The sequence below is a fragment of the Chroicocephalus ridibundus genome, unplaced genomic scaffold (genome assembly GCF_963924245.1).
Source record: "Chroicocephalus ridibundus unplaced genomic scaffold, bChrRid1.1 SCAFFOLD_113, whole genome shotgun sequence".
Lineage (NCBI taxonomy): Eukaryota > Metazoa > Chordata > Aves > Charadriiformes > Laridae > Chroicocephalus > Chroicocephalus ridibundus.
In genome coordinates, this window is record NW_026961151.1 from 521,110 (window position 1) to 528,912 (window position 7,803).

Genomic DNA, 7,803 nt, shown 5'->3' on the forward strand with positions numbered 1-7,803 from the left:
CAAAGACACCTTTTTGCAATTCTCAACCTCGTCCCCTCTCGAGCGCCAGTCTCTCAACTTAGCTTTTGGAGGGCCAGGGGTCCGAATCCATCCTTGAGGCAGTCCACAGAAAACAGCCATCCAGTACGTTCCTGTGGTCACCAGCTTCCTCCTCTTCCTCTGCAAAAGGAAAAGAAAAAAAAAAGTTATCCCAAAAGCAGCCACAGCACCAGCAATAAGCATCCTGAGAGGAGATGCCAACCTCTTCCACAACACCCTCAGCCTCATGAACGCCGAGGCATTCTGCTCGCCCGCTCAGCGCCAATTCCAGAGTCTGACGCTGCGGCAACAGTTATTCACGGCACCTAAGAGACCAAGAAACACAGCATTACCACTGCGCTACTGCCAAACCACCAGTCCCGTGCTCCTCCTCGATACTATCTGGCTCGCCTCAAATGTGAGAGCCTAGAGCACACCAGGCTCCGACGACACCCAAACCCATCTGCAAAACCTGTCCAAGAAGGACTCATGAACCCGGCTCCCTTTTCTAGCCCTCCCCCAGTGCCAAAACTTTAGAAACCCCTTCTCTTCTCCCTGAGCTGGCAGGGAAGGAGCCCCACTTCTTCCCCACAGATCCCACCCTTTATTTGCCAGCCCGAACACACGGCGTTGGACGCTTCTCAAGAGCCACTCTTCCCAGCCTCTCCCTGCGTCCCACCACCACCTCCTATCTTCTGTCTTCCCACAGACTCTGGGCTCTGCTGCAGACCCACAGAGTCAGTGAAGCCCTGATCTGACCTATACCAGGGGCCTGCCACAAGCCGCAAAGGCTCCAGGGACACGGCAAAACCCTGAGCACGGTGGGGGAAGGTGACAAGGCACCCCACATCCTGAAATACGTTATGCTTTATGGCCCTGCTGCTTTCCTGAGAAATGTGGAAACTCCATCTACAGCTGCAGACAAGGTGCTCACCCAGTCCCTGCAAAGTAATCTCATCATCTGCCCGATTGAGACAAATTCTATTGGCATCTTATCTGGGATACAACAAAGCTAGTGGGGAAAAAAAAAAAAAACACAAACAAGAAAGTTCCGTCTTCAATACAGTCAGGGATTCCAGGAAAATGCGCCATGCCTGGAAGAGAGAAAACCATACCCTTAAACTATCTCACCGCCCCCTAAGACTCATTACCACGCGACTCACCTGAAAAACCACAAGGAAGAGAACCGGCACTTGAGGCCGCTCTCTACTATACACGCTGCCAAACCTCACCTGGTCCTGAAGGTCTTGCCACCTCCAGCTTCTTACCTGCTATTCTCTAAATGGGATAACATCTCCACCCAAGGAGCTGAGCCACCTCCAAAGCTGCAATCGACTGAAGGACAGGCAGAGCTCTGACCCTGGAGAAGCCCAGCAGCAGAATGAGCTGCCCCAGCAGAGGCTGTGGGTTATATACCCCGGGCCCCGCCCACCCCCGTTCCCACCATCACCTGGGAAAGGGCCTGGTTGACCTCCACAAGGCATAGAGCCTGCCAGAGGAAAAGCTGCTCCTTTCCTCACAGGCCTGAGAAGTACAGCATGCAAAACACCAAAACGGAGAAAGCGACCCTTAGAGGAACGGACAATATGTGCTCTTTTATTACAACTACATCAACTGTGTCAGCAACGGGGCCCGGTAGGTAAGTAAACTTAATTAAACTTTTGCAGGGCGTAGACATAAAGAGAAAGACATCATCCTAACCTAAATAGGCCAGAAGATCATGAAGCACAATAACAATATTTTTATCAAGACTCAATGTGCTTTAGTTTCCTTGTAAAAGAAACCCCACAACGAGTCATACAGCATTTCTAGCAAGACGACGCATATTATCCGACTTCTGCCAGAACTGTGTTCTGGATCGGACCGACAGACAGACAGAGTGCAAGCAGAGGCTTGTGCGCCGCCCGTAATGCAGTGGCTGAGAAAGAACCGAGGCTTGCGGCCGCCGCTCTCCTCGGCCAAGTCTGCTCCGGTGCCCTGTCTGTCATCATTGCTGTTGTGCCTTAGGCCATGCAGTAAAACAAGTGACACGTGCTCCCTTTTAACTTCTCTCCTGAGGCAGAATAGAACAAGAGAGAGAGACTTAGGGACTGAAAGATAAACTGAACTGTAATGAAATCTTAACAGCAAAATAATACTGAGAAAAGACAACAGTAACAAGAAAACAATTAAATATATACAGGACATACACAACCCGATACAGAGCTCCCAGGATGACCGCTGCTTCACTGGCAAAGTCCGGAACCAGACTCCGTGACAGACTGGAACCAGACTCCGTGACAGACTGGAACCAGACTCCGGACCTGGTTGCATAAATGCACGGATCGAGGTCAAAGGACAATGAACAGACAGAGGAGTCTTCAGAGGCCAGACAACAAGTACCGACCCCTTTGATCCCTCCGCTTTTATACTGAGCGTGATGAGGATGGGATGGAATACCCTATCAGTCAGATTCGGGTCACGGGTCCCGTCTACTCTTCACTATGGGTGCAACCCCTCTACGCTTTTCTGCTTCCAACCCTCCAACAGGGCAGATATATAAAAGTTAGCTGGGCTGTGCTGTTGTAGGAATAAGTATAAGCAAGAACCTCTCTGCACGGTCCCGATGGGGGGGGACGCGAGGGGGGAAGGGAGGGGGGGTCCGAGGCGGAAGACGCGGGGGGGGGGCCGGCCTGGGAGCCCGGGGACGGGACGCGGGGGGGGAACCGTCCTTAGAGCGGGGGGGTCCGAGCCGGAAGACGGGGTGGGCAGTGCCGGGGCCGGCCTGGGAGCCCGGGGACGCGGGGGCAGGGGGAACCGTCCCGGGAGCGGGGGGGGGTCCGTCCCGGGAGCGGGGGCCGCCTACCATCCTCCCACCCGACGGAAACGCGGCCGGCAGACGCCGCTCTCCACGTGACCACCCGGAAGTAACGTACCGGAAAATGCTTCGCAGGCTGGCGCGGCGGCGCAAGGTGGGCGCCGGTGGTGCCGAGGCTGACGGCCGCCGCAAAGCCCGCAGCCCCACAACCTGTGGGGCCACGCGAGCGGCTGCCAAAGAGCTTTCCAACGAGGCATGGCTTTCCCTCCTGGCTCTTCGGGCGTGGGAGCTGTCGCCAGAGCCGCGGCCCTACCGGAAAATGCTTCGCAGGCTAGCGCGGCGGCGCCACGTGGGCGCCGGTGGCGCCGAGGCTGACGGCCACTAGAAAGCCCGCAGCCCCACGGGCTGTGGGGCCACGCGAGCGGCTGCCAAAGAGCTTTCCAACGAGGCACGGCTTTCCCTCCTGGCTCTTCGGGCGTGGGAGCTGTGGCCAGAGCCGCGGCCCTACCGGAAAATGCTTCATAGGCTGGCGCAGCGGCGTCACGTGTGCGCCAGTGGCGCCGAGGCTGACGGCCGCCGCAAAGCCCACAGCCCCACGAGCTGTGGGGCCACGCGAGCGGCTGCCAAAGAGCTTTCCAACGAGGCACGGCTTTCCCACCTGGCTCTTCGGGCGTGGGAGTTGTCGCCAGAGACGCAGCCCTACCGGAAAATGCTTCGCAGGCTGGCCCGGCGGTGCCACGAGGGCGCTGGTGGCGCCGAGGCTGACGGCCGCCGCAAAGCCCGCAGCCCCACGGGCTGTGGGGCCACGCGAGCGGCTGCCAAAGAGCTTTCCAACGAGGCACGGCTTTCCCTCCTGGCTCTTCGGGCGTGGGAGCTGTGGCCAGAGCCGCGGCCCTACCAGATAATGCTTCGCAGGCTGGCGCGGTAGCGCCAGGTGGGCACCGGTGGCGCTTAGGCTGACGGCCGCCGCAAAGCCCGCAGCCCCACGGGCTGTGGGGCCACGCGAGCGGCTGCCAAAGAGCTTTCCAACGAGGCACGGCTTTCCCTCCTGGCTCTTCGGGCGTGGGAGCTGTGGCGAGAGCCGCGGCCCTACCGGAAAATGCTTTGCAGGCTGGCGCGGCGGCGCCAGGTGGGCGCCGGTGGCGCCGAGGCTGACGGCCACCAGAAAGCCCGCAGCCCCACGGGCTGTGGGGCCACGCGAGCGGCTGCCAAAGAGCTTTCCAACGAGGCACGGCTTTCCCTCCTGGCTCTTCCGGTGTGGGAGCTGTCGCCAGAGAGGCAGCCCTACCAAAAAATGCTTCGCTGGCTGGCCCGGCGGCGCCACAAGGGCGCTGGTGGCGCTGAGTCTGATGGCCGCCGCAAAGCCCGCAGCCCCACGGGCTGTGGGGCCACGCGAGCGGCTGCCAAAGAGCTTTCCAACGAGGCACGGCTTTCCCTCCTGGCTCTTCGTGCGTGGGAGCTGTGGCCAGAGCCGCGGCCCTACCGGAAAAAGCTTCGCAGGCTGGCCCAGCGGCGCCACAAGGGCGCTGGTGGCGCTGAGTCTGATGGCCGCCGCAAAGCCCGCAGCCCCACGGGCTGTGGGGCCAAGCGAGCGGCTGCCAAAGAGCTTTCCAACGAGGCACGGCTTTCCCTCCTAGCTCTTCGGGCGTGGGAGCTGTGGCCAGAGCCGCGGCCCTACCAGAAAATGCTTCGCAGGCTGGCGCGGCGGCGCCACGTGGGCGCCAGGGGCGCCGAAGCTGATGGCCGCCGTAAAGCCCGCAGCCCCACGGGCTGTGGGTCCACGCGAGCGGCTGCCAAAGAGCTTTCCAACGAGGCACGGCTTTCCCTCCTGGCTCTTCGGGCGTGGGAGGTGTCGCCAGAGACGCAGTCCTACCGGAAAATGCTTCGCAGGCTGGTGCGGCGGTGCCACGAGGGCGCTGGTGGCGCTGAGGCTGACGGCCGCCGCAAAGCCTGCAGCCCCCCGGGCTGTGGGGCCACGCGAGCGGCTGCCAAAGAGCTTTCCAACGAGGCACGGCTTTCCCTCCTGGCTCTTCGGGCGTGGGCGCTGTCGACAGAGCCGCGGCCCTACCGGAAAATGCTTCGCAGGCTAGTGCGGCGGCGCCACGAGGGCGCTGGTGGCGCTTAGGCTGATTGCCGCCGCAAAGCCCGCAGCCCCACGGGCTGTGGGGCCACGCGAGCGGCTGCCAAAGAGCTTTCCAACGAGGCACGGCTTTCCCTCCTAGCTCTTCGGGCGTGGGAGCTGTGGCCAGAGCCGCGGCCCTACCGGAAAAAGCTTCGCAGGCTGGCGCGGCGGCGCCACAAGGGCGCTGGTGGCGCTGAGTCTGATGGCCGCCGCAAAGCCCGCAGCCCCACGGGCTGTGGGACCAAGCGAGCGGCTGCCAAAGAGCTTTCCAACGAGGCACGGCTTTCCCTCCTAGCTCTTCGGGCGTGGGAGCTGTGGCCAGAGCCGCGGCCCTACCGGAAAATGCTTCGCAGGCTGGCGCGGCGGCGCCACGTGTGCGCCAGGGGCGCCGAAGCTGATGGCCGCCGTAAAGCCCGCAGCCCCATGGGCTGTGGGGCCACGCGAGCGGCTGCCAAAGAGCTTTCCAACGAGGCACGGCTTTCCCTCCTGGCTCTTTGGGCGTGGGAGCTGTGGCCAGAGCCGCGGCCCTACCGGAAAATCCTTCGCAGGCTGGCGCGACGGCGCGATGTGGATACCGGTGGCGCCGAGGCTGAGGGCCGCCCTAAAGCCCGCAGCCCCACGGGCTGTGGGTCCACGCGAGCGGCTGCCAAAGACCTTTCTAAGGAGGCACGGCTTTCCCTCCTGGCTCTTCCGGCGTGGGAGCTGTGGCCAGAGCCGCGGCCCTACCGGAAAGTGCTTCGCAGGCTGGCCCGGCGGCGCCAGGTGGGCGCCGGTGGCGCCGAGGCTGACGGCCGCCACAAAGCCCGCAGCCCCACGGGCTGTGGGGCCACGCGAGCGGCTGCCAAAGAGCTTTCCAACGAGGCACGGCTTTCCCTCCTGGCTCTTCCGGCGTGGGAGCTGTGGCCAGAGCCGCGGCCCTACCGGAAAGTGCTTCGCAGGCTGGCCCGGCGGTGCCACGAGGGCGCTGGTGGCGCCGAGGCTGACAGCCACCAGAAAGCCCGCAGCCCCACGGGCTGTGGGGCCACGCGAGCGGCTGCCAAAGAGCTTTCCAACGAGGCACGGCTTTCCCTCCTGGCTCTTCGGGCGTGGGAGCTGTGGCCAGAGCCGCGGCCCTACCGGAAAATGCTTCGCAGGCTGGCCCGGCGGCGCCACAAGGGCGCCGGTGGCGCCGAGGCTGACAGCCACCAGAAAGCCCGCAGCCCCACGGTCTGTGGGGCCACGCGAGCGGCTGCCAAAGAGCTTTCCAACGAGGCACGGCTTTCCCTCCTGGCTCTTCCGGCGTGGGAGCTGTCGCCAGAGCCGCGGCCCTACCGGAAAATGCTTCGCATGCTGGCGCGGCAGCGCCATGTGGGCGCCGGTGGCGATGAGGCTGACGGCCGCCGCAAAGCCCGCAGCCCCACGGGCTGTGGGGCCACGCAAGCGCATGCCAAAGAGCTTTCCAACGAGGCACGGCTTTCCCTCCTGGCTCTTCGGGCGTGGGAGCTGTGGCCAGAGCCGCGGCCCTACCGGAAAATGCTTCGCAGGCTGGCGCGGCGGCGCCAGGTGGGCGCCGGTGGCGCCGAGGCTGACGGCCGCCACAAAGCCCGCAGCCCCACGGGCTGTGGGGCCACGCGAGCGGCTAACCAAGCGCTTTCCAACGAGGCACGGCTTTCCCTCCTGGCTCTTCGGGCGTGGGAGCTGTGGCCAGAGCCGCGGCCCTACCGGAAAATGCTTCGCAGGTTGGCGCGGCGGCGCCAGGTGGGCGACGGTGGCGCCGAGGCTGACAGCCACCAGAAAGCCCGCAGCCCCACGGGCTGTGGGGCCACGCGAGCGGCTGCCAAAGAGCTTTCCAACGAGGCACGGCTTTCCCTCCTGGCTCTTCCGGCGTGGGAGCTGTCGCCAGAGCCGCGGCCCTACCGGAAAATGCTTCGCATGCTGGCGCGGCAGCGCCATGTGGGCGCCGGTGGCGATGAGGCTGACGGCCGCCGCAAAGCCCGCAGCCCCACGGGCTGTGGGGCCACGCAAGCGCATGCCAAAGAGCTTTCCAACGAGGCACGGCTTTCCCTCCTGGCTCTTCGGGCGTGGGAGCTGTGGCCAGAGCCGCGGCCCTACCGGAAAATGCTTCGCAGGCTGGCGCGGCGGTGCCAGGTGGGCGCCGGTGGCGCTGAGGCTGACGGCCGCCATAAAGCCCGCAGCCCCACGGGCTGTCGGGCCACGCGAGCGGCTGCCAAAGAGCTTTCCAACGAGGCACGGCTTTCCCTCCTGGCTCTTCGGGCGTTGGAGCTCTGGCCAGAGCCGCGGCCCTACCGGAAAGTGCTTCGCAGGCTGGCGCAGCGGCGTCAAGTGTGCGCCAGTGGCGCCGAGGCTGACGGCCGCCGCAAAGCCCGCAGCCCCACGAGCTGTGGGGCCACGCGAGCGGCTGCCAAAGAGCTTTCCAACGAGGCACGGCTTTCCCTCCTGGCTCTTCGGGCGTGGGAGTTGTCGCCAGAGACGGAGCCCTACCGGAAAATGCTTCGCAGGCTGGTGCGGCGGCGCCACGAGGGCGATGGTGGTGCTGAGGCTGATTGCCGCCGCAAAGCTCGCAGCCCCACGGGCTGTGGGGCCACGCGAGCGGCTGCCAAAGAGCTTTCCAACGAGGCACGGCTTTCCCACCTGGCTCTTCGGGCGTGGGAGCTGTGGCCAGAGCCGCGGCCCTACCGGAAAATGCTTCGCAGGCTGGCCCGGCGGTGCCACGAGGGCGCTGGTGGCGCCGAGGCTGACGGCCGCCGCAAAGCCCGCAGCCCCACGGGCTGTGGGGCCACACAAGCGCATGCCAAAGAGCTTTCCAACGAGGCACGGCTTTCCCTCCTGGCTCTTCCGGCGTGGGAGCTGTCGCCAGAGCCGCGGC